Below are 26,931 nucleotides of genomic sequence, written 5' to 3'. Positions count from 1 at the left end.
GCACATAATCAAAACCTAGATGTTTTCCATTCAGACTGAAATTATTAATAGCACCATAATTATCGATATCTACAATCACTGGGGTAGATAGGATACGGGAATTAATTTAACGAAATCTTCTTCCTTTTGGTGTGGAGTCTTAGTCTAAATAAGACAAACGACACTGTTCAAACATAGCAAGTGACTATCATTTTCATAAGATTCATACTCTAGCTTTGATTTATGAATTTTCTCCCACCTATCTTCTTATAGATGTAATCATGTTTGGAATATATTGCGAATGATGGTTGTAATTTGTTCCATCGATAGCAATCATTAGTCATGATTTTGTGAGGTGATCTTACTACATTCTTTCAGCACCAAAACAAGTATATCAACCTCCGGTCAATACTAGGTAATCTAGAGCCAATGACATTGAAGGAGATTTACCAGTGATATATAAAGGCAGTTTGGAGGCTTTCCATTATAGACTTGATGACTTGTATTAGAAATGAACAAGGATCTCTTATCCCCTCTCTCCTTTAGAATAAGCAAGGTGTATGTAGCAAAATAGATTCCTCAATACTGTTGATGATTTCCAGAATATTGAAGCAGATTGTAGTATATTTTCATTTCTGGTATATATAGTGAGACATCCATCAAAATGACTTTCTCAGGCATCCTCTGGTTTTCTAGACTGTTAGTTCTATCTTTGTGAACATGTTCTTGATTTGATCCTTATTATATATGTAATGATATCAATATGGCTTCAGTGGTGATACAATTATTGTTTCTCACGTGGTCATATAATCCTATAACATCAATCTAATGCTTTTTAGCGACTATATCCTTTTGACTTCAGTACTTGACCAAGGAGCTCTCCATCTTTACATAACTCCATCAGCATGTAAACATAATCATCATCATCTTCAAATGCATTGCTGAGATGGACTGCATTCACATGCTCATTCTCAACTCGGAATATTTTAACTTTTCTCTTAAGTCTTTAACATCAGTAGGGAACAAGAATATATATCTTCATACTTTTAATCATGGACGTTGATATTCATAAAATATGCTCAAATGGATGCCTAAAATTTTGAATTTTAGGGCTCCATCAGTGGCCCTTGCTGAGGACACATCCCTTGTGGGCATAATGAGATTCCAGCTATCTTTGGAGGAGCAGACCGAGCACCCATGCTTAGCATGGTGCAAGGTAAAATTGGGTGGCCCCAGGCCCCACAAAAAGTAATCATCAATTCTTGCCTCTATCGAACACCTAGTTTTGATTGTGTAACACTTTGGACCTGCTGAATATGATATTATATTGTTCCTTAATAGAATCTGATCCATTAACAAGTGTTAGAAAACAATCATTACATAAAATGTGCATTTCATTCGTCACTTGTCTAGACTTAAATCTTACCATTACTTTATCAACAAGGTCACTTGAAAAGAAATAAATTTCAGTGTCATTTAATCCTAACATCTGATCTCTTGCTTTATTGATTTGATCAGCACACAGAGAAATAAAATCTTTAAATAAAATCATAATGAAAACTTAAAAACATTTCACTTAGCATATTCTCAATAAATATGACCATAGAGTTGTCAGGGATACTTACCTCGGTATGCTGCTCATGTTTCATACTTGTATCAAATGCATCCTCCTTATAAGCAATACTTGGTAACTCTATTTCATCAATGCAATCTTTCACGTCTGATTTTTGTTTAGCTTTTGAGAAATCCACATGTACGCTGTGTTGCTTATTATACATAAAATCCCTTGAATCACACTCTTGATTACACTCTTGATTAGTTTTACAAGCATCCAGATTAGTTTTTTCTGCACAACTTGCTTGATCTCCATACACTAGATGTTGTTCCTCACAACAAAGAAGCTTTGAAGACTCCTCACATTCAGAAACTATTTCTCCTCTTTTATCGAAAATTTGATCAGATATGACAGTTGGAGAATTTTCAGAAATCACTCTCGTATGATTGTACTTGCTGATCATAAGATGAACTGATACATATTTCATCCTCTAGTTGCACATCATGAGTTTTATTCACTTCAAAACTATCATCAGGCATGCTATCTTCATCATGAAGCTGATGGACTTGATTGCAAAGAAAATTCTTTTCAAGAAATGAATTTAAGAACATAGAGACCTTGAGAATATCTTTATGAGAACTTTCATCTGAAACCTCTTCATATTCATATGTTTTACTTTTCTCTATTTCAACTTCACAAAATATTATGTCTGAATTCTCTATAGCCATAAGTGTTAATTTTGTGTCACTAATGATGGTTCCTATGCTTGATAGTTCATCTCTAATATTGACAACTCTTAGGAAATAAGAATTTATCGATTCTCCTTTCTTTATCTGAATGTGATTTAGTTGCCTTTTTAATGCAAGAACCCTAGTTGCATTGTTTACTTCATATGCATTTCATAATGCATTCATCATATCAAAGGCAATTTGATGTTTTGTAAGCATAGGTACAATATCGTTTTTAACTCCATCCAAGATGATTTGAATAGCTTTTCTATTTCTTTTGCTCCATATAGATTTGTGAGGTTCAACTGGGGCTTGTTTGGATGCTCCATCAACAAATTGTTTAACATTGTTCTCTTCAAGAATCATCAATATTTTGAATTTCCAGGCTTCAAAGTGTTCTTTCCCATAGAACCTATCTGGTTGTGTATGCCATTGAAGATAGGAGAAAACTATTGAATATATATGAAGTCTGATAATTGAATTTTGCAGAGCCCTAGATCTGATAACTTGGCTTTGATACCATGTAATGTTCTGCAAATTCTTTGAACTTTGGATCAGACTTTTAATTTAGTCTTGAATTGTTGAGAATGATATCTTAATATTCTGAATGTTTTGGAATGTTGAGGAAGTTGACACCTTTGTTTAATGCAGATCCAATACTCTATAATCGATCTTGATTGAAGTAGAGTAACTTTGATTTACAATTCACTGGATGAAGATGCTTTAAGGAGTAGACTTAATTTTGTTTATGTGTCCTTCAAAACTGCATCACCATCCATCTAAATATCTAAACCAAGAGACTTCACCCTCAAAGGGCATGTCCCTATCCTTGGTCGGCTTTCATAACCTTTCTCATAATCAGCAACTTCAAGACTTAGTTTAACATTAGTCACTAACACACACATTGTGTTAGGTTGGTATTAATGCAAACAAATCTGGAAAAGTCGCCGCCTCATAAAGGAAAGAATGAGAATATATAGAGCCATTCGTAGACATCTAGATTTAGAAGAATAAGTGCGATCTGCACTTATAGACCTAGAGATTATCATGTTAAATTCTTAACAGATGCCCCAACTTGTGGCAACAGAGGAGAAAGTTGAACAATAGTGTTGGTCTCTTATTTTTGCCCATTGCTACTTCCATTTACACTCACAAAATTCATAACTAACTTCATGAACCTTAAAATTCGCACTTTCAACAATTTTATGTAGTCTTTTGTTGTAACACTTAAATGCTTTACTTTTAGAAGAATAGCCAAGGAAAATACCTTCATCTAATCTAAAATCAAACTTACCCAAATTATTGTCATCTCTTCTAATAGAATAAGGGCTACCAAATTTTTTTAAAGTATTTAATAGTTTTTGGCTTACCTTTCCATAGAACATAATGTGTCTTGTCATACATCACTCTTAATGAACTCCTATTTTGAATGCATACAGCTGTATGGACAACTTATCTCCAAAATGTGTTTACCTTCCCATAGCACATAATGTGTCTTGTTATACCTTGCTCTTAATAAAATTCTGTTTTGGATGTATACAATTATAGGGACAACTTCTCTCCAAAATGTATCCCTAGCTTTTCCTTCATTCATAAATCAACAAGCCATTTCTTGAACTGTTCTATTTTTCCTTTTCACAACACCATTTTGTTGTGGTGTTCTAGGGGTTGAAACTTGTCTTTTTATTCCATGTTGCCAACAAAACCTCACAAACTCATTAGAAGTAAATTCACCCCAATTATCTGAATGTGAACACCTGATCGTTGAGTCCATTTCATTTTCAACCAAGGGTTTAAAAACCTTAACTTATCTAGAGCTTCAGATTCTTCTTTGAGAAAAGCAACCCAAGTGATACATGCAAAATCATTCTATTAACAACATCAAATACCTCTTACCTTGTAGACTAGCTGTTCTAGTTGGCCCACATAGATCCATATGTACTAGCTCAAGAGGCTTAGACCTGGAATGTTCCTTTGGTTTGAAGGATGTTCTTGTTTGCTTCTCCATTTCACAATTTTGCATGTGATGTTTGCTGGTTTTTCTAACAGTGGAATATCTCAAATAACTTCCTTCTTGCTGATCTTAACAAGATTTTCAAAGATAATGTGCCCAAGCTTTTTATGCCAAATCCATGCTTCATCCACTTGAGTAGAACAAGTTTCATTGTTCGTACCATCAAGAATATAAAGATTATTTGTTGCCTTTATGGCATTAGCAATGTGTTCTCCTATTGATGCGAGTTTTGTATCACTTACATAGCATATTAGTAATTGGATATCCAATACGGAGTATCAAACATACAATTCCTCTCTTGAAAAGTTATTGCTCACGGGATATGAGAATAACTCCAATGTTCCTTACACTTGTGGATACTCACTCAGTTTATCAATTTGATTTGCTGGTAATCACATAGGCAGCCTTACGCTATTCATTCGAGAATGACTTGGACTTTGGTGGAATGATGGAGATGATGATGGGTTTGTGAAGTATGCGGGTGGTGGATAATGTTGATGGTGGTGATGATGGAGGATGTGTCTGCCAATGATGATGTTGGTGGGAAAGTGGTGGTGGTGGAAGGTGAATGGATGTGCACTGATATTTAACTTACTTCTCTAACTTCTCTTTCCAAACTTCGACTACCCAACTACTCACTACTCTACTCCTACTCCTACGAAGGGAAGGTTAGCAAATGGACGGGGATCAAACCTAATGAGAGCTGACCAATGGCCTCACTTCCACAGGTGCAATGATTCAAAGGAATAATAAACTAGTTTGCCACACAAAACTTCCCAATCAGCCGCTAGGATGCTAGTGGTCTAGTATTGATCCCTATCAAACATCTACCAATGCTACCATACAACTATCCATCTATTTTACTCTTGCTTAAACAACTTGAAATGAAATTTGCTTCGACTACTTGAAAAGAAATCTAACTATGTGAAAGTAGAAAACATGCAATAACACCCAATGTTCTTAATCAACATGCAAATCGCAACAATGAAGAAGAGAGCAATTTTGGTATTATCTTCGCAACAATTTCTCCAACACTTTACAAATGAGAGCAAATGGCCTTATATAGGGGCTAGAAATACAACGGACAGTGGAGATCAAAACAAGATCAACGATCCAAATTGGATCCTAAAAACTCTAATTAGGGTTGCCACCCCATCGGCCAATGAGAAGACGCCACCTCATCAATGGACCAATGAAAAAACTGCAAAAAGTGGCAACCAATGAGAAGGCACCAAAATGGTGGCCAATCAGAAATAAACACTTGTCCTATTCTAGAAGAAAAAGAAATTTGCCACTTGGGCTTACATCAAATGATTGTCTAATATAACTCTCCCCTTTTCTTTCATTTTCTTAGCTAAGGCAATGAACTTAGCTAGCCTTTCATTAACTTCTTCCATAGGGGGACAAGGTGTGTGCTTTGCCTTTAATTCTGCTAACTTCACCACGCTGCTTGTAGTATCCTTTCATGGTCCTTCTCATATTCCTTCGCAAATCCAATAAAAGCATTGAGAGAGGAAAGGGTGCCCAAATGCCTCTTCTTGATTGCAACCTTTCCTAACTCACCCAACCTTAATCCAAAATCTGTCTCGTTGACATCCTCTTCTCTGATATCCTCAAAATCAAGTGCCACCCCAACGTCGCTCATCATGGATGAAATAGAAGTGTCGATGCTTGGGCTGTGATGTGTAACTACCTTTTGTATATCCTTTTATGGTACCACCATTGGTATTGGTTATTCGCCTCATTTTTGAGAATAAGGGTGTTTTGGACATCATATCCTCTGTCTTTCTTAGTGTTTGTCCGCTTGGGATTCTTACTTTCACTAACATCCTCCATACTTGTCGCCCTATTACAGGATGGTAGAGTGGTGGACCAGAAGGCAAGTAAAACCAAGGGAAGCAATCCTTAGACTAGAACGAAAGAAGGATGTCAGCTTAAGGACCCCTTGCAACTCTAAATGATAAAAATTACCTTTACCAATAGCCAAGGGGGATTGTCCTTTAGTATGTCCTTCATTCGTATCATGTCCACTGCACCGATATTGGTGTCAGTTATTCGCTTCATTTTCGAGAAGGGTGTTTTGGGCATCATATCCTCTGTCTTTCTTAGTGTTTGTCCACCAGGGATTCTTACTTGCACTAACATCCTCCATACTCGTCACCCTATTACGGGATGGTAGAGTGGTGGACCAGAAGGCAAGCAGAACCAAAGGAAGCAATGCTTAGATTAGAACGAAAGAAGGATGTCAGCTTAAGGAGCCCTTGCAACTCTAAATGATGAAAATTCACCTTAACCAATAATTGTACAGCGACTTTTCGGAATTAGGACTATACCTCAAGAACTTCAAATCCACTTGCAAATCAGAAATTTATCATGTAATTCACCTCCAAATAAAATTACCCAACCTAGGGCAAAAATCGCAGCCCCTCTTGAAAATCAGAATCTTATCCTCCACAAATTTTGGCTCCCTCAAATTTCGGCTCCCACAAAATTCGCCAAGCAAGAAGAGTGCAGATCTGCTCTTGCAAAATCGCCAACACCTTGAGAAGGAGAAGTGACAAGTGAGGAGGAAATGGGAGAGAGGCCTCCTCTTATACCCAACTTTCTTACTCCCTCCAAGCTGGCCGACTTGGACCCTGGGAGAAAGAAAAACAATAATTAATGCAAAATTATGGCCCACAATTAAATACTTAGCTAAAATTTAATTTTTCCAAAATGAAAATTGCTTTTTTAAAAATTGCCAATTAGTTCCAAATTGCAAAAAGAAATTAAATAATGCCTTGGGGGTGTTAAATATTTCCATTTAATGAAGATTTCGTAATTAATACGTCATTAAAATTGGATTTTGGCTAACCAAAAGCCATTTTTCAATATTAAATTACCAATTTCATCAAAGGCAAAAAGTTTTCAAGGCAATTTAAATCTATTAAATCCAATCTTTTGCAATTTTAATTCAAATCGATTTTGCTAAGCAATTTTAGCATTTTAACACAAATAGAATTATTTCTCTAGAGCCTAAAAATCGATTTTGCAATTTACCCTCATTTCTACAAAATTAAAATTTTCATCAAAGCAAAATTTGAGATTTTCCAAAACTTAAGTTTAACAAAAAAATTTCTTTTTGAAAGATTATTCAAATTTACACAATTATATCCAAATTTTCAAAAAAAAATGTCTAAGTACAAAATTTACAATTTTATCCTGCCAAGTGTTGCTCTTTAAAATTTGATTGGCCTAAGGATAGAATTGGTTGCTCTGGAAAATCAAGCGGAACCGGGGTGAAAATAAGCCAAGTCCCTCCCACTGGCCTGAAGGTGTCCAAGGCTCAAAATTTTCAAAACTCAAAAAAAGACTTATGGACAACTTCAAAACTATTGCCGAGGCGATCAAAAAGGGGGTCCCCAAAAAATTTTGGGGCGATGGTGTGAAAACCTCAGAATATCTCCTTTACTAATAGTGCAACAATTTGAATTTAAAAAAATATCATATCCTTGATCACAAAGCTGACTTACACTGTTACGTTTCAGACCTCTGACATATAGCACATTCTGAACTTTGGTTTCACCATTATTCAACATAAGAGTACCTCTACCAACAACTCCAGCTGATGAACTACCTCCAAATCTGACTTTTTTTCACCATTCACTTTCTTAAGTGTATGAAATTTACTCAAGTCACTAATCATATGTCTAGAACCACCACTACCAACATACCAAATATCTTTTCCATTTCATGCAAGAAGATATCTTTTCCATTTCATGCAAGAAGAGCAGTTTGCAGAACTAAAGGTTTAAGAGATACCTCTAATATTTTCTTCTCCAAACTTCAACAACTCTTGGCTTGTTCTGAGTTTCAGCATAGTTAGACAGTCATGCAAAGTTACTTTTACAAAATTTTGCTGCATGGCCAAATTTTTTGCATCTATAACAAATAGCCTTGTAGTTTTCAAAAGATCCAGTGGTGCTCCTATTAGGGAAACTGAACTTTTTTCTAGCAAAAAATCTGCAACTAGTCGCTCTGTGACCAAAGTAATTGCAAGCAAAACAATATCCATAAAATAAGTTTTATTAGATCTGTTTGAGTGATCTTACTTGGAGGTAGGGGCTGCTCTCCAATTGTATTTTCTCTATCATTCCTTGTGACATAGAACATTGACCGGCTTCAAGTCCAATTCCTCTTTTGTCTGATGGTTTCTGTTGAGAAGCAAAAAGACTATCCAAGGACATGCTGCTCTTTTGATATGTTACTTATTGAGGATTTACCAATGTTACTAAGTGAAACACCTTCATCTTCTAACTTAACAAATCTTCTTTCATCTTAATTTGATTCTCCAAATCCTCTTGAATCTTCTTGGCTTCCTCATTTTGAATTTTTTAATCAATGAGGACTTCCTCAACTTCACAAAAGGCCATAGTAGTCTTTATTTTTCTTGACTTTCAACTTGTAGCAGTTCAATGAGATTCTGAATTTTCTTCCTAAGTTTCTTGATTTCAGCTAAAGCTGCCACCAATTCTACTTCTAAATGTATATCATCATGTTCTTGATTATTTAAATCTCCATCATCTTGGTTATCACCTTGAGTATCCTCCTCAGTCACACAAAAAATGTCACTTTCAAGATTTTTAGCATATATTATAAGTAATTGTTCCCAAATCTCTTTAGCTGTACCATAATGTAAATATCTCTCAAGCTCAGAATCAGCTAAACAACTTAGAATTACACTCATTGCCTTTGTATTACTGTCAAAGGCTATCTTCTCATTGGCAACATCTAAAGACTTCGTAGAAGACACATAATCAGCTCTAATACACTTCCAAATATCAAAGCCAAGATATTTTACATAAGTCAACATCCTATAACTCTAAACAGTAAAGTTAATATCATCAAACATAGGAACTCCACATTTTGCATGCTCTTAAAAAGAATCGCTGTCATCTTTTGAATAAAGGCTTTTCTTAAACTTATCAGATTTCCTATTTCCTTCTACAAATTTCCTAGACTTTCTAAGCTTTTGAGCTTATTTAAAAAATGTTGTCATATTCTCTCATAAGGACATTTTAAAGAAAAGTGACTTTCCCTCCCACAGGCAAGACATTTTAAGGCTAGTTTACATTTACTTTTGCCAAGTCATTTCTTCAGCTTCCTTACAAGATAAGCTATTTCATCATTTGAATCCTCTTCTGAACTTTCAATTGGTTTTTGCTCTCTCTTTTCCACTTTTAGTAGCCTTAAATGCAGTTTTCTTTTTGACAACCCTTCAACATTTGTCTGCATTTCAAATGCAGTCAAGATACCGTGCAGCTTATCCACAGTAAGTGTATCGAAATCTATTGAAGTCTGACATTAATTCAACAGAAAAGACATTGGCATTAAATTTCAAAGGAAGAGTGCGTAGAATCTTATGAACGATGATCTTTTCATCAATTGTCTCACCAAGTCCTTTCAAAGCATGCACAACTTCATCAACTCTTACGAAATAGGCAGCAACACTCTCATCTTCTTTCATACAAATGCCTTCAAAAATCGTCGTATGTGTTTCAACTTTTGCCTTCCTAACTTTACCATCACTATGATAAGCATTGAATAGTTTGTCCCACACTTCTTCGGCTGAATCACAGTGCATTGATTTGACAAATTAAGATTAACAAAGACCACATAAAATTGCATTCATGGATTTGGATTATTTTAATGCCCTTTTTCACAGCAGCATCAGTATGGGGTAATGCTAGAACAATATAACCATTGACCACACTCATATAAACATCACAACCAAGACACATAATGTAGGTTTTCATATGAACACTCCAAAAGGCATAGTTTGTTCAATCAAAAAGAAGAGCATGGGTTGTGGCCAGACCTTCTAAGGCACTCATGGTGACACACAATAGACCTACTCTCAGGCTTTTAAGCTTTTTAAGAGAGAACCTGCTCTAATACCAATTGAAAAAAGAAAATACTTAGAGGGGTGCGGGTGAATTGGTATTTTAAATTTTAACAATAGTTAGAACAGATTCACAAAAGTAAAATTGAGACAACTCCCAAGAATTATTACGTGGAAACCCTTTGGGGTAAAAACCATGGTTCACTAGTAAACAAAAAGAGCTACAACCCACTCCAAACAGAGCTACAACTCTTATCTTAGCAATCATACAAGTTTAGGCTTCAACGTTTGCCACTTAAACAATAGATGATACACCAGTCATATGGCTACAACCATTTGCTATTAATAAGAAAGAATTTCAACAAAAAGAAACAGTTTGTCATTGGCCCAGCAGTCCTTCAAAACTTTAGAAATGATTCCTCCAAAACAACATTCTCATTCATTAAGAATGAAGGGGAACTTGATCAACAATCTTGACTAAAAGGAAACGCCACTACTCCACATCTAATCAACAACCTTCCTTATATGTATATGTATATATAAAGTCTTCAGCTTCTTTTAATACAAAGAACTTCAACTTCTGCACACAATGTTTGAATCTCTATATATTACTTATAAAAAACAGGTCTGTATATTTTACTACTCTTTTAGCACCTTTTTTATTATTGTCCACACCACAGTATGCACATACTTTCCTCTTTTTTACCCAACAAAACTTAAAAAATGTCTCCCTAGTGGTTATCTAGCATTGTTTCCCAGCAGTCATTGCACACAGTTGTTGCACCCCTAAATCATTTGCTCTGCTCAAAATTGAAAAACAAAGCACATCTATTTCCCATATACCTAAATGCACCAAAAAGATGTTTTTAATTCATCACTAAATATTCATTTTGTAACACTCGCTTATTATTTTTGTGACAGTTGATTATCTTGGTGTCAGGCCTTTGTGAATGATTAGAAAACGGTAGAGTTTTTCAAATCCCAGACATTTATGGATTCCACAAATATTTATAATATGTAACAACAGATGTGGTGCATATATGGAAGCATCATAAAACTGAGACATATGAACCCTTTGCCAGCTCACTGAGAACTGCCAAAAACGATTCCAACACATACAGTTATTTTCATTGAATGGTTACTTTAAAAAATTTAAAAGGAATGCTCAAAAGAAACGTTGTTGCACACAGTCACAAAGTTATGCCAGTGTCATTTGGCCAAGAACTGCTCCAACTCATAGTTCCAAGAATCATGGCAATTCACGCGATTCATGCGATTCGGTGATTCAATTCAAGCCAAACGATTTTTTGTGAATCGGTGAGTTAAACCAGCGATAGAGGGTTTATGAAATAAGTTACACACTAAATTTCAAGGGTTTCTTTTATTTGCCAATTTGTGGCCGATTCCATTCCGATTCATGGCCGATTCACGATTTGATTCAGTCTTGCCGATTCCGATTCTTGTTACTTTGCTCCAACTAAACAAGTTTCACTTTAATGCACAGCTGGAAATGCACAGTTGATAATTACAAATGCCATTTTTGCTGACCATTATTCAGTTTGCAGATAGCACCAGATTCTTAGATGCCCATGACCATCTGTCACTTCCAAAGATTCCTATCATTACAATCTCAGTCACAGTCATTCACCTAAAACTGAGAAACACTTAAAGAATTGACATTTTAAGTTATCATTTAAAATCCAAACAAATAACATTAACTGCCATTGTCACTTCATGAGACATGGCAGATGACAATGTCAAGCTCGAATCATACATAAAGGCATGGCAGATCGAAGTTCTGAATTACTGAGAAAACCATATACACAATTTGAAGATGTCTACGACACACACATGGATGGCAACCAACTAAACTGGAATATTTGTGCAACATGACAAAAGAACCATCAATAACAACGGTGACATCAAGGAAAAATGCCAACAAGTACAAGTTCAGCTTGCTGGGCTCAACTTTGTATGCTATTGTGAAGAAACTTTATGGAAATCAATGGATAGTTTTCAATCAGCTTTCATACTAATACCCTACTGACCATTACGAATCAGATAAGGTAGAGATTTATATAGTCATCCCACTTCTGTAGACATCATAGGAGGTTGGAGTGGTATCTAAGCTAGTTGTAGGAACCCTATTGGTTCTACCTATTGGAAACTCAATTCTAGATGTTTGACATTCCGTCAAATAGTTATGCAATATATGTCCTGATTTTGTCAATGTATATGCATTAATTTATTTGTATTTGAATCATAGTTTCGAGAATCGCCCGAAAATTGCCTGAATCACCGGTTTGGCGATTTGGTTCAGACTAGGCAATTTTTTTTGGACCGTGCATTGTCTCATCTGATTTTTTGGCATGAATGATTCATGCCAAAAATCGCTTGAATCAGTCCTAAAAATTGGCCACGGCATGCAATAAAGTTGGCTTCATTTTTTTTAAAAACACACATTTTTTTTCCTTCTTTTTGGCCTTTCCTCTTTGTTTTAACCCTAAAGGGCCTTCTGATTGTTAAGCATAAGTAGAAGAGAGGAAAAGTGAGAGAGAAGAAAAACCACAAGTTTCCAACCAATAAGAAGGAAGAGCACCAAAGAGATCAAAAGTCCATCTCGGGAGGCCATAAATTGCATTGTGAGCATTAAGGAGTCAATATTTACACTCCTCAACTCATTTGCAAGAGTTAAGTGCTAATTTTTTTTTTTGCATGTTAATGTATTATGCATATTTTGTTAAAAAAAATTAGTTTTCATTTGCAAATCTTGAATGTTTTTTAGTTTTACTAAATTGCAAACTAGGGTTTGTTGTTTTGTAGCTTTTGTTTATTAGTTTCAAACTTTGATATTTTACATGAATTTTCTAATTGCAGCAGCCCTTTGCTTTCATTTTCCACAATGGGTGAAAAAGATGAATGTTGTAAATATACCGAAGAGTTTCTAGGAAGAAACAAATTTCAAATGAAATGTATGTTTTGTAAAGAAATAAATTCTGGAGGTATTTATAGATTCAAATACCACATTGCTGCTATACCTGGCAATGATATTACAATTTGCACTCAACAAACTATTGAAGGCAAAACGCACTTGTTTAGTGGCATTAGAAAAATATGAACAAAAGAAATTGAATAAGAAAATGCAGCTTGAAGGGTTAAGGGCTATTGGCTCCCATGCTCCAGTAGCCGCATCTGCATCTGCATCAGCTTCCACATCTGTAGGTTGTGTTGGAGAGGGTTCTTCCAAGCCTCCTTTTCGTCCTAGTTCTAGTGCTCATGCGAGTGCTAGTGCTAGTCGGTCTTATACTGAGACTAAGTCCAACTCCAACCTATTGTAGTCTAGAGTGCGGAAACACAGAATGGATAGTTACATTGTGCCCTGCACTACTCCTGGCTCACAACCCACACTTGAGGGCATGGGTTTGAACAAAGAGATTCATGATGCTGCCAGAAAAGAGATTTGCAAATTTTGGTACTTTTGCAACATTCCATTTGTTGCAGCCAGGTAATTGGTTCTTTTTTCTTTGTTTTCTTTAAGGTTAAACTTAAAAGTAATACTTTAATTATATCTACTTGTTTTATGATTCATTGATTAATCATAGATTCGCTTTACAAGCTTACATAATGATTTGACATTTAAATTTCTAATCATTATCTATTTGTGATAGGGCTCCTTATTGGCAAAACATGATAGATGCAGTTGCTATTTGTGGTTCGGGGTTTAAAGCCCCAACTGAGGCTGAGTTGAGTGGGTATCGCTTGGATGATATAGTAGAGGATATGAGGGTTGAGCCTAAGGCGAACCGAAAAGAGTGGATCGAAAAGGGTTGCACCATCATGATTGATGGTTGGACAGATAGGAGGAATAGAAAACTCCTCAATTTTCTTGTATCCTGTGGAGATGATTGATCATTCTACTTTCCTACATACATAATTGTGAATCGTGATTGAATATATTATATTTCAAATTTTAATTTGTTGATTGCTAATTTGTTGATGATCCATTATATTTCGTTGTTTTGTAGGATATACCATGTTTCTCAAATCCATTGATGCTTCCACTCATATAAAAAATGCCACATACTTATGTGAGGTTATTGAGGAAATCATAGTAGAGGTGGGAGAACAACATGTGGTGCAGGTGGTGACAGATAATGTAACAAGTTATGTTGTTACAAGTAAACTTTTAACTTTTCAAGTTTTGAAAATAAATTTATTTGAATTTTGAACTTTTTCTAATTCTAAGTTTCCTAAGTTCTAACATGTTTGAATTTCTAATTAACTTAAAATTGTTGTTGGTACACTTTTGATGGAGAGGCACCCCTCCATATTTTGGTCCCCTTGTGCGGCACACTACATTGACTTCATGTTGGAGGAAATTGGCAAGCTTGAGTGGGTCAAGTCATGTATCAAAAGGAAAAAAAATATATGCAAGTTTATTTATAATCATTCATTTGTCCTTAGCACAATGAGGAAGTACACAAGAGGCAAGGAGTTAGCTCAGCCAGGCATCATGAGGTTTGCCTCGAATTTCATCACACTGTAGTCCTTGTTGACATCAAGGGACGATTTGAGGAGCATGTTTGTTGGGTGGAGCAAATTTCATCTTCCTATGCTACGACCATTGTAGGGGTAGATGTGGTGAATTCAATATTTGATGATGATGGATTTTGGAAACCTGCTAAAGAAATCCTTAAGGTAATCTTATTGCAATTTAACATTTAGTATTTTACAGTTTACTATTTAGTATTTAATATTTAATATTTAATTGTTCAATGATTTAGTTTTACTTTAAGTTATATTATTTTATATGTAAGTTTTGACTCAAATTTTCGTTTTACTTTATATGCAGGTCACTGAGCCCCTTGTACCTCTCCTACGAATTGCTAATGGGGAGAAGCCCTCTATGGGCTACATATATGAGGGCATGGATAGGGCCAAGGAGATCATTAGAGCCCAGTATGTAGGAGTGCAGAAGAAGTATGCCCCTATTTGCGATATCATTGATAGGAGATGGAAGAATTAGCTCCATCGACCCATCCATGTAGCAGCATACTTTTTGAATTTGGCATTTTGTTTCTGTCCTGACTTCAAGGCGGATGAGGAAGTTCTCACCAGCTTATATACAGTGATCCAAAGGTTGAGTACTAATGAGGATAGCAAAGCTGCAATCATTGAGCTCGACAAGTTCAATAATAAAGAAGGGCCACTTTTCTCTAGCAGGATGGCCATAGATGCTCGGACAACAATACAGCCAGGTAAAAATTAAATAATATATTCATGAATCTAAAGTTTATGACTTATAAGTTGTGTATTTTAAATTTTAATTGTTGATTATGCAATTTTAGAGTTGTAAATGATACTAATTGTTTTTGTTTTCCCTTATTTCAGATAGATGGTGATAAATCTTTGAGCCCACAACCCCAAAACTTCAAAAAATTGCCATCCATATTTTGAGTTAGCCAAGCAACGCTTTTGGATGTGAGCATAGTTGGTCCATGTTTGAGTACATCCACTCGAAGAGAAGAAATAGGTTGACTATGCAGAGGCCGAATGATCTTATCTTTGTTCATTACAACCTTCGTCTTAGGATCAGACAAATTTTGGGTGTTGACTCTTCTCCGATCATTCTAGAGGAGATTGATTCAGAATCAGAGTGGCTCACAGAGGTTCTGGATCCAGTCTTCACTGAGGAAGACCATGAGTGGGTTGACCAGGTGGATATAGACGTTGAGGCTATGGCCGTGGCACAGGAGGCAACTAGAGAACGTTCAAGCACTGGTAGACGCACACGCGCACGCGCAGACACAGGTCATAGCGATGTTGTTCGTAAGCCCATCTCAAATGCAGGGGATATGGTTCAGCGGTCCTCTAGGACCTACCTTAGACATCTTTCTAGTAGGTAGACTGGATACTCAGAGGCTGAGGTTGAGGTTGTGACTGAGCTTGAGGATGATGATGAGACTTTAGCTGGAGCCTTGTTTTATCATTTTGTTTATAGATATTGATACTGATAGACATACATTTCATGGATCTTCATCTTAGATTCTTACATACATTTATGATTTGATATCTTATGGATCTTCATCTTACATACATTCTATGATTTGAATCAGTATGATCATATGATTTCTATTTACTTCAGTGTAATGTCCCATTTTTCTAGGACATTATATTTCAGTGTTGCCAGCTCACTTTGCCTAGGTTTCGGGGCCAAAAGGTTCTTTATGGGGTTTAGTTCGAGATTTGGCCTAGAGATTTCTAGTTTCGGACCCATCAGAGTAGTTATGGCAGGTTGTCTAGATGCTTATTATTTTTAGTAAGTAAACAGAGCTCAGTATTCGTGATATCTCAGTGTTGGGTTGGAAGTGTCTCGCTGAGAGCTTTCCAACGAGCTATTGCATGTGCTTATCTGAGTTCGTTTGGTCAGTTATTTTAATGCCTAACGATTATATGGTTTACTGGCTAAGTGACTTTAAAATTTCATTTAACTTGTCACTTTATTTTAAAAGTACTATGTTCATTTAAGTGACTAAAGGACAAAAAAGGTGCTTTATCCCACATTGCTTAAAGATGCGTGCATCATATTGGGAAAAGTGATAAAAGTACAACCGACTCTACAGAGGAGGATATGAAGATTGAATATTTAAAACAAATATTAATCTGGGAGCTAGAAATAGTTGCTAGTCATCTCTTCGAGGTCGCAAACCCTTGAAGAATCTTTGAAGGTTGGACACAAACCTAGCCTTCTTACAGGTTTATTTATAATTCCAATCTGACTGTTATTTCTATGTATAAAATTGAATTACTTGGATTGTTGCATGTTATTGTATTGCTGTTATATAATACAATAACATATTTTGGCAGATTGTTGTGTTAACTCCTGATTTATATATGTACTTTTTTTATTATTGGAGAAATAAAACAAGTTTTCTAAGTTTCTTTGTATGCAAATCTGTGGGTTACAAGTCGTTTAAGATTCTGAAATTTGTATCAAATATTGGTTTCCTGTTCGAATTTAAATCTGCACTTTTTATCACGGTTTTTTTGGTAAAATATCCTGAAAGGGATATTACAGTGGTATCAGGGCCAAAGGTCTTGCCAGCCTGTGAGGTTCAATAATAGTCTGGCGAGATTCCTATTTGAAGAATTCAAAAATTGTGAATAATGCTTTAAGTTGGAGCCAAGCTATTGATTTCAGGAACTTAGCATTGGGGTAGATACATATTTTGTGCTTTGCACATATCTAGTTCAAGAGCAGCGCCACCGCATTGATATCAAGGTATACCCATCAAAAATATTCTCATTTGGACTTATTGCATGGACGGGCAATGATGTTCTAAATAGAAGGTTGAGACTCCTGGCAAAACAAAAAGGCTACAAATTTGACGATACTGGCCTTTATCCAGTCACACAATCTACAGGGGAAAAGGTTACAGAAAAGGGAAGACGTGAGATTCTGGGAAGTACAAGACAAATTTAGAAAAGACAAACTCATTCCAGGAGAAGGTTAGCGGCAGTAGTGTCATCATATGTACGTAGGAGTTGGAGAATTGCAAAAACACTAGTTTAATAACAGCAGCTCGGATGTTGGTAACACGCCAACGATTAGTGTTATTTTTTGATAGCCGCGGTTACTTCAGAGTTCGCGGGAATCAGTTTGGTGTTATATTTGAGAGCCCTATACATTTTTCATAGTCGGTATTTGCCAAGATATTAGCAACAACATGTGGCGGATTCTCCAGGCGTTTATTTGAAGGACGTGAGGGAGTCCCTGTGGTGCCACAGGTAGGTTTTAGAGAGGAAAGAAAACGCAACTGGCCAGTTACGAAGACAAGCTAGGTGGTCACAGGTCAGTTTATAACAGGATACTCTCATGCGAAGGCAGTATAACCGCATGGATATAGGGCATAGATGTGAGCCATAACGTAGAAGAACCCGAGGTTACTCTACCCACGTCAGTGAACAGTCTTCGACTAGGTTGTTGCAATTTTTGTGACGTTGAACAAGGAGCAAGTCCATGTCCTGGACTCTGCACGATATTCTCCTTGAATGTGGGTTGTGTTTGGATAAGAAGGCAATATTCTACGGAAGTATTATAGTTATAGCGGAAGTGGTCTTCCAAGCTAACACCGCGGGTAAGCACAGACTAGTTGGGTTGGACGGGTTGGACCTGTCTTTCTATCCAAACGCACGAGAGAACACGACCTGTAGCTGTGGGTTGGAAACACTTCCTCGTCACGACCTCTCCTCAGTCCAAACACACGGGAAGGATTAATGTTAGTGCAGTTGGCTTTCATCTGAGGTGGATTCTTTTCAAAGTATTGCTGATGATTTATCGTGTTAAAACTTAGTGTTCAATTTCCAGCAGTAGTACATATTAATTCTTTCACTGAAGTGTTATGACTGCATGACAAGTGTCTGTTAAAATATCTCAATATTAGCACTGAATTTTATGGTCAGTTTTAGTTAAGAATTCTACAGGGGTAATAGAGCATAACCAAGTTGTTTGACAACTCATTGACAATATAACCTGGAGTATGGAATTGAACCCATTGGGCAGGAAGTGCAAAGAATATTACAGTGGGTAGTCAACTAAGAGATATACTCAGAGACTCAAACGGGTGGCAGACAATCTTCAACTGGACTCTCATTATCTGCCAATCAATCAAGAGGAATCTACCAAGTCTGACAGTTTTCCTATTGAAACCTTTTTCAATAAGTCTTCCACAGTTGAAGCCATTCAAGACATTTGGGCATTTTTTTTTTCTATTTGAAGTGCCTCATGGTGCAGCTGGAGGAGTCATAGAAAACTCAGTAACCACTTATTTAAAGATTAGGTTTCCTGACAAGCGTTTGACAAAATTACCTTAAGCAAAAAATTAGTGTATTTCATTATAAACAGCAGAGAATTATTACAGAGGTTGACAAGGCTTCTTCATTCAGCCAGAACAGCGGTAGAAGGACGTAACAGGTTCACTGTAGGTTGATCATGGATGTTGTTCATTTCTGTGTTGGGCTGTAGTTAACATCAGCTAGACAAAATTGCAAATGGGGGAAAATATATGGCTACAAAAAGGTCAAGGAAGACATTGTTAAGTCGCAGCAGCAGTTAGGACAAAATTTCCAATCCAACATGAGGACTGAAATAATGCACATATATGATGAATACAACAAATTCCCTCCACAGATTCGGAAAGAATTGTCTTTCATGGACTATGTTGACTTTCAACTAGAGCTACAAAACAAGACAGATATGATAAGAAACAAATACTATGAATTGGCCCGATATCTCCTTGCAGAGGACAGGTACAGAAATTTACATAAGGAAGCCATTGATCAACTTGATAATAGTACTAAAAGGAAAGAGGAAAAAGAGGTCCCTATAGTATCTAGAAGCCTCTATGATGAATTCCTAGCAGTTAGTGACCATCATACAGCTGACCTTATGGAGGGCAAAAATCAGACCTTAGAAAACAAATCAAAAAATTCATTTGATGACAATGAATCCCAAGATCATGATGTGGATGGACACGCAACCACCTTGGAAGTGGAAGAGTGTGACCATCATATAGCTAACCTTATGGAGGGCAAAAATCAGACCTTAGAAAACAAATCAAAAAATTCATTTGATGACAATGAATCCCAAGATCATGATGTGGATGGACACGCAACCACCTTGGAAGTGGAAGAGTGTGAAGATATTGTTATATCAGCATCTTCTACCCCGTCAGTTGAGCCATCCTATGAGGTGCATAGCAACAAAACCCTAGATATTGAGGAGTGCCTAGATGATAGCATACACGATGTTGCTTATCATATGGTGAGTGACATTGATTCAGCCTCATATCACAGTGCGGATGACAAATTGAAAGATTTGTGTAGAATTGTTTCATCACAAGGGGATCATCATTTAGCAAGCCAATTGAAGGTTAATGATAGGATGGTTGCCACAACTGTTAAGCATTTTGATGTTGCTCATCAAATGTTGGCCACCTATGGTTGGAGTACTCCTTTAACAGATGAGCATGGTGATAGTGTTTTTCTCCCTTGTAGAGATACATGCACTCCGAGAAGCGATTGAAATGATGAAACAAAATTACCTACAACTACTTGCAGATAGAGATTTTCTTCTCGAGTGGGATTGCATTTGTTATGTTGCATTGCAAGGAAATGAGGAGAAGGTTGATAAGCTCACTCAAGAATGGACTCTTTGCAGAGTGCCCAGTTGGCACTTTAAGAGTCACAATTACAGATTGAGAAGCTTACAGAGGAGTTGAGTTTGGCACAATCTCCACCAACTGCAGATACAATACAATTACATACAGAGTCGGTTGATAAGAATTGTATATCCATGGGTTGTAGTAGGGATGTGGTTACATCTATCACAAATATTTCAGCTGGGATGAGTACCTTGGTGGAGAACAGTAGAGAACCACTAGTTGTATCGAGTTCTCCTAAGGTTAGTGTCGTGACAGTTGATATAGGACAATCTACTAGTAGCTCATGTCACAATGGTAGATTCTCCTAAGAGTTGTGTGGTAGTACACGACGCTACTCTGTCATCCACATAGGGCATTTGTAGAGTGTCATCTGGTTGGGAGTATAGCTCTCATGTTGATTTGTTTCCATCTCTTGGAAGCAAATCTATCACTTCATTCCATGCAGCTGATTTTGGATGCCGGCTTGTTGATTTTTAGAGGGATCAGCTGCTCGATTCAAGTGTTTTTAGTGATGAGCCATTGACAGAGGTTGGAGCATTTTACCGCGAATACACAGTGAGGAGTGCTTATCATTTTTCTTTTGACCCCTGCACAAAGGACTTGATGATGCATCGGTGTGGGTTGGTTCCAGAATTATATCATCCTTTGTGGGATGGGTATTCACCATCTTCGGAAGGTGGGATTAGCGGATGCAAGCATCCAATTCAGCTATTTGTGGGGGATTACTTGTAGGGAAAGCTATCGATTATACATTATGCTGATATGTATCCAACATGGTTTGCTACTTCTATGTCACAAAGTTCTCTTATGGGTACATGGTTACAGGACGACTATGGTGTTAGTTGGCATGATGGTTTGGTTAGTTATCACATCCATGGGAGTTTAGCGGGAGCTGTAGAGAGATGTGTTATAGACACTACCAGGTATTTTTACCTCTATATGGCGAATGGATGTGGGGTTCGATTGTCTTGGGATCCAGGTGGCGATAGGTTTGACACGATGTATTGGTTGATCGGGGATCCAGGTGTTAACAATATCTTACATCTAGTGGATTATGTTGTGACTATGATCTGTGTGTTTCAGCCTTCTCACACATCAGAGTTCTAGAGATTAGGATTACTCTGTTTCCATGAGGGTGATATAGTGGAGTCAGATAATATTGCCAGAGTGGTACAGTGGTACAGTGGTGCAAATATTACAAGAGTTGGTCAATGGTATCTTAGACAGCGCACAAGTTCTTGCTTGGGATCCAAGTGGAGCATCCATATGTATTGCTTTTTATCGGGGAGCTTGTTGGAGAGTTGGGTTGCTATCATCTTCGGGTGGATATTGGTATATTATTGAGCTCCCATCTTCACTCAATAGTAGAGATTCACAAGGTCGCTCATGGAGGGAGGCTTTCATCCTGACTGAGGGTATTGGCACATAGGGCAGCAGCACATGGCAGTTGGTGTCCATTTATGATGAGACTTGGAATCCTAGCATTTAGTTATTTGGTACATTGATTTCTATTGTACTATTTCACCATTCTGAGTTTGGAGAGATGCATGCCGGGGTATATCGATTGAAGAGTAGACCCCCATTCTCGAGGCAAGTATGGAATCCTGGCATTTGATTTCAGCTGATATGAGCGGATTGCTTGAGGGCAAGCAATCTTTGAGAAGGGAGGCTTTGTAATGTCCCCTTTTTCTAGGACATTATATTTTAGTGTTGTCGGCTCACTTCGCCTAGGTTTCGGGGTGAGAAGGTTCTTTATGGGGTTTAGTTCGAGATTTGGCCTAGACATTTCCAATTTCAGACCCATTAGAGCAGTTATGGCAGGTTGTCTAGATGCTTACTATTTTTAGTGAGTAAATAGAGCTCAGTATCCGTGATATCTCAGTGTTGGATTGGAAGCGTCTCGCCAAGAGCTTTCCAACGAGCTATTGCATGTGCTTATTTGAGTTCATTTGGTCAATTACTTTAGTGCCTAACGATTATATGGTTTACTGGCTAAGTGACTTTAAAAATTCCTTTAACTTGTCACTTTATTTAAAAAGCACTATGTTTATTTAAGTGACTAAAGGACAAAAAAGGTGCTTTATCCCACATTGCTTAAAGATGCGTGCATCACATTGGAAAAAGTGATAAAGGTACAACTGACTCTACATGGGAGGATATGAAGATTGAATATTTAAAACAAATATTAATCTAGGCGCTGGAAATAGTTGTTGGTCATCTCTTCGAGTACGCAAACCCTTGAAGGATCTTTGAAGGTTGGACGCAAACCTAGCCTTCTTACAGGTTTATTTATAATTCCAATCTGACTGCTATTTCTGTGTATAAGATTAGATTACTTGGATTGTTGCATGTTATTGTATTGCTGTTATATAATATAGTAACATATTTTGGCGGATTGTTGTGTTAACTCCTGATTTATATATGTACTTTTCTAATTATTGGAGAAAAAAAAAAAGTTTTTTAAGTTTCTTTATATGCAAATCTGTCGGTTACAAGTCGTTTAAGGTTCTAAAATTTATATCACATATTGGTTTCCTGTTTGGATTTAAATCTGCACTTCTATCACAGTTTTTTGGTAAAATATCCTGAAAGGGATATTTCATTCAGCTAGCCTAAAATTTACATTTTACATGTAACATAGTTACGTATGTGATGGATTTATCATTTATGTTCCACGTTTATTCATGCTAAGTTTTAACTTTCTATTTGATGGTGTTATAGCGTGTTTAAGTTATATTCAATAAAGGGTACATGAAATAAGTTTTAAATTGTTGAAGTCTAAATTTAAAAGGTTTTTTTAAATTTGCCGATTCATAGCTGATTCATGGGCGATTCATGGCTGATTCATGATTCGATTCAACCTTGCCGATTCCGATCCGATTTTGATTCTCGTTACTTTGATTTGAATAGTTCTTGGTAGTTTTGCAAATCTAAGACATAAATAGGTGCACAAATCCTAAAAAGGTTAATAACTATTTATTAGGCATTCACATTTCATGATCTTTCAATGAAACATTTTCAATAACAAATTCATTTACGTCATCCTTTGTTAAAATTAATTAAGGGAACCTAGAAATGTATCTGCATTCAATGTTGACCAAGTAGATAACATAGGATATTGTAGTAGCATGAATGTTGGTTTCTTTGACTTTAAGGCCTGAAGAATAATATTGCTGGCCCCAAGAGGCAAAACGTGCCTGGTCCCTTTTAAACACAAACCCTAAACTACTAATGTTGCCACTGGATATGATCTTACAACTCTCTATTCAAAACCCAATAGTCAAAATAATTAAAGCTGATTGCAGCAAAAACATTATACTCCTGCCGCCTTTGAAAATAATCAGACTCCTGCGGCCTTTGAAAATAGTTGATTAAATTGCTATCAGTGAAGGTTACACATGACCACCTTATGCAGCCATTGATTGCACAATTCACCTAGCATTTAACAAGTTCGAAGTGCCACAATTTCCTGCAAGAATTATCAATTCTCAAAGACAAATTCAGATCACCCTCACCCATTACCTTCAGCCAAGAAAATGAAATTCACCAATGCAAAGAGATAAATCGACTTTCTTCATGAAAGTCATTATATCTACTCCAACTCTATCAAACCAAAGGCTTCAAGTATACAGCCAACATTACTTACATGCACTCTGGCAACATAAAGCAACCATATTTCAAATATTTGAAATAATATAAATAATAGCTTCCCCAATTAATGTTGGCACCAAAAACATAAGCTCATTAATTAACATTAATGACTTGGTTATAAAATATAGTTTTAAAACCATAATATTAATTTAGACTTAACTAATAATCGCAAAATCATTAATATAATTAAAAGCACCAAATTACCAAATCAACTCCACAACTTGACAGAATCTGTACTAGAATGTCCTGCCAAAAATAGTATTTGACCATGAATAGACTTACCATGATTAGTAAGTACTCCATTTTATGTGAATGGTGAAGACAGAAGTAGGATCCCAAAATAACATTGTGAAAGTGACATGCCACCACCTTTGAGACTAATCAACTCATAACTAACTAATAAAAAGTTAAGTCCTAAACAAGAATCTCTACAGATGAACCCTACTAAAGTGGAAATACAATCTATGGCTTGCCCACTGAGACCCTTGAACCCTCTCATTACCCTACGAAGGTCACTAATATGCTAATCCTAATTGCAACCCAAGGTGAGCTAAAATGAGGACATTATAGTCTGCCCTTCCAAAATTGCTTGTCCTCAAGAAATCACAACAAAAATGAAACTCGACCACACTAGAAGACCAAAAATAAGTTAAGTACCGTCCCACATTGGAACACACACTACTTAAGTACCAAAATAACCAAAATTGCACATAAATGAACAATAATCCATTTGTCCAATCTCTACGCACTAAAACCCTACATATGAAACAAAACATGTACATGACGATCAAAAGTACACTACCTGTAAACCACACCATGTACACTCCCATACTCCCTAAAAACCCCAGACCAAAATCTTGATGCATGCATAGCATCCCACAACCCTGAAGAGTGTCTACCCAAATATAACTAGATGTCAAATCCTAAAATGAAGCCTACCAAGAGAAATAACACCAAACTTTAGCCTTGTTGATTGGATCCCAACATCACCATGTTGCTAATGGTGAAGCAACCCAATGGGATCCATACAACCTATAGTGCTAACCCTACCACCACTTGGATCCCAATATAAATGAAACTCATATCCATCCATCATAAGGAGGTAAGGGTATTTAAAAGCATTAATGACACTAAATCTCATACTATGCTTTGTATGTCCTCCTTGATGTGTTACCACAACAAGTAGCCCCCCCTAACTTGCAGCTACTAAATCCATCAATTGAAGATGGCATATACCCATCCCATAGAGGGTGGTAAAATCCTAGAAGTAGTCCACATCAATGCATCACCAAGTCCACTACATGCACATCAAACGAAAAATGATGAGCACTATATACTATGTAGTTATGGTAAAAGGCTCTTATCTCTGTCAAAGGCTCATCACCAATGACACGAGAATCAGAAGATGGCTCCAATTGCTCACCCTAGAGAACTGATTAGGAAGGGTCTCTAGTAACCCTCTCTACAAAGACAACCAAGAAATCTCTCCGAGGAAGCATTGTAGTCAAAGTTTCTACATTTGCTCCCACTAAACAATGAATGCAATGAGAACCTTAGATGAGAGTAGCCTCGGTGACTCCAAATGTCCCTTCTTGAAATTCCAAACTCTTAAGCAGATACTCAATAAATGTATCTATGCAATAGAAACAACATGAGGTAGAATAAACCTATTCCCTTTCAACTCTTAGCTGATCACTTTGATTTTGTGACACAACCAGTTGTCTATCAGTATTAGCTGTACAAGATTAAGAGACCAATTTGATTCTAGGAGAGGGAGACAACTCAACATGAAAGCCATACTCCCAACCTAATGTCACTATTCAAGTCCCTCTATGCAAATAATAGAGTAGTAATATCTACTAACACAAAACTCTATGGTGAATTGACCACTGCCACACAAGAGTTATCAATAATGTGTCACACATCATCTGATAAAGTGCTAACCAAGGGAAAACCTAACATAACAAGTGAATCTTTGCAACTCTCAACCAAAGTACTCATCTTGATTAAGTCTACTACACCTAAATCTATGATGGATGTAGCAATTCCTCACTACAACCCCTAGACATCAAATCATCACCAACTGCCAATGTGGAAAATTGAATTGTACTTGAAGCTAGTGAAGATTGTACTCGGCTCAAATCCACAGTAACCTCATGTAATTGTGTCTATGAGACATAAAGAGCCGACTGGGTGCTCTCCAATAATGTTGTAGTCACCTCAAGCTCACGAGTGAGCTCATCTACCCCCTTTTCCTTTCGCATCAATGCATCGTAACAAGTGCAACCCCACTCAAGAAGATAGTCTATGTTAGCTGCTGCAAGTAATTATGTATCATTATCTTGATAGCTTCTCAGAGTGAATGGATCTCTACAAGGGAAAGGTCACTATAACCATACTCATCCAACATAGAATTGCTCCAACCAAATAGGCTAACATCTAACGAGTAACATCAAAATGCTCAATGGTTGTGGCAATTTGACTGTCATTCACCTTCAATTGCCCAGCCAAATGATGTCTTTCAAAATCATGACTACCCTACAAGCTCTTTGAACCACAATCCACACTGGGACATTAAGCTATATCAACATTGCTCAACTCATGACAAGTAGCATCATGTGTGATATCATCTTTGCACACATCAACAACCGAGGTACTATTGCTAATCACAAAAAAAAGATGGCTCATCTAATAAAAAGGAAGTTGCTGCTACAACAATCTCCCGGCACACTCCCACTTCTCATATAACTTCACGGCCATCCCAAAAATGATCTTGGGCCTTATTATCAACAAATGAATTTTCTTATTCATTTTCTAAGGTCTGATATGAAAAATCAGACTCATTATAGCATGAGTCTTCATTATAAATTGCATAATTAGTACCCAAATCTCGAGTACCA

General features: G+C 36.7%; 1 protein-coding gene across 5 annotated transcripts in view; it reads right to left on the bottom strand.

Moving 5' to 3' along the window:
• The window catches only part of LOC149527898 (esterase/lipase/thioesterase family protein), a gene marked incomplete at its 5' end in the record, with an annotated part of 152,604 nt that overhangs the window by 9,441 nt on the left and 116,232 nt on the right, over nt 1–26,931 (bottom strand).

This window comes from Cupressus sempervirens, unplaced genomic scaffold, assembly GCF_028749045.1.
Source record: "Cupressus sempervirens isolate cs-2001-9-10 unplaced genomic scaffold, ASM2874904v1 CseChr00c100012_05, whole genome shotgun sequence".
In the NCBI taxonomy this organism is placed as follows: Eukaryota; Viridiplantae; Streptophyta; class Pinopsida; order Cupressales; family Cupressaceae; genus Cupressus; species Cupressus sempervirens.
Note: the sequence above shows the minus strand (reverse complement) of the source record. Positions and strands in the feature narration are given on the sequence as shown.